Here is a 1,871-nt window from a genome sequence, read left to right as displayed (position 1 = left end):
TTTTTTAAAAAAGTGATATTATAATATAATATCAAAACTTTTATAATTTAAAAGTCTAAAATTCGATTCTTGTTAATCCTAAAATAAAAAATTTTAACATAAGATAAAGAAATAAAGAAAAATGTTAGAGGGTCAGTTTTTGACCAGTAGTTAATCATTAATATTTAAAAGTATGAACTAAAAATATATTACTAGATTACTAGACTAAAAATTGAACTGATGACAAAAAATTTTAACCAAAAATAATAAATTATGCTGACTTTTGAGTTTTTCTCATAAAAAATATCTATGTTTGCGTGAATAGATGTATTAAAAATATAATTATTGATATGTCTGTTTTTATTAGTTTAAATTTTTATAAATTATTGTAATTTATATATTATTTTTTGAGCGGATAAATAATATTATTCTACCTACACGATAAGAATTGCTTAATTAGGACCTTAAGAATAGTAACTAATTTGTCACTAATTCGGCACAAAAATGATTATTTGTAAAGAATTAGCAACCACTTATTAATTGATTTTATTTTTCACTTTTAATCTCATCTTAGTTATTCAGGGCAAAGAGAGAAAAAAATTGGCCTCTAATCCTTCACAATATTATTTTAAACGATTAAAATGATAGTCACAAAATGAAAGATGTTTTAATAAATGAATGGATTATTAAATATCCACTAATTAGCTACAAATTTTGTTGTACATAGTTCATCATAACTTATTCACTTAAAGATCAAGAAGTAGATGGAGTATGTGAGAAAATTAAATGTTGTACTCCAAGGCAAGGTCCAACTAAATTATTTCACATGTTTGTACTACAATAATTAATGATAATAAAAGTGATCATATCAAGTTTCAAAAGTGATACTAAAAGCATGTTTTATGTAATTATAGAAATTTTTTCGTTCGGTTGCTGCTATTGACATTGTAGATCTTTTTTGATTCCTCATGATGATATTTTGTAGCACTCTATAGGGACAAATTGGATTATGCTTTTTAACAAAATTTTATCAAACATATAAAGTGAAGTCATCATCCAATGAATTTAGTTTGATGATACGCATTATGTGTATGTTGTTATCCCAGCTAATAATAATAGTTTGTAAAAATGATAAATATATATGAAATAAGAGTAATTCTAAATAGTAGTAATCATATGCATGCATAAATACTACAAGTTATTTGTTTTTTTTTTAATGAATTTATTGGTGTATTCTTTTGCATACTTTAATTTGGACTTATTTAATAATATAGTTGATTTTAATGATTATTAATGAATTGGAGGTACAACATTATTAATAACTTTATATAATACATATTCAAGTATTGTTACATTTCTGAACTCAGTATTCAACTCCTGAACACTATGTATTTGGACTATATATAAAATAATAGAATTACAAAATAATTACAACACTGGATAACTGATCATTAACAGCTTAATTGACATAATATAATTACATAACAAAATATTATTAAATTACTAAGATATTTTATAAAATTCATCAAATACATTCTGAAATATGAATGTTTACTTAGAATTCACACCCTTTTTCATTAATTTGATATTATTAGAAATTACACAAATTGCACATTATATTATTGATTTTCTTTTCACAGCATCAAAATTCGGATATCAAGGGGACACCCCCAAAAAAAATTAATTATCTTTTCTCTCTAAGAGTAAAAAAATATGGTAAGAAATTAAAGTTTTTTTCCATACAAGTTTTCTGTTAGTATCCTAAAATGTATTCAAATAACATTCATGGAGGTTTTATATATGTTGTCAAATATACTTGTAGATGGCTTTTAAAGATCTGTAAATATTGTGGTAAAAAAAAAAAACTATGAAATGAATGAGAATGAAGTCCA

This window comes from Arachis ipaensis, chromosome B02 (genome assembly GCF_000816755.2).
Source record: "Arachis ipaensis cultivar K30076 chromosome B02, Araip1.1, whole genome shotgun sequence".
NCBI lineage: Eukaryota > Viridiplantae > Streptophyta > Magnoliopsida > Fabales > Fabaceae > Arachis > Arachis ipaensis.
This window is presented reverse-complemented; position numbering follows the sequence as displayed.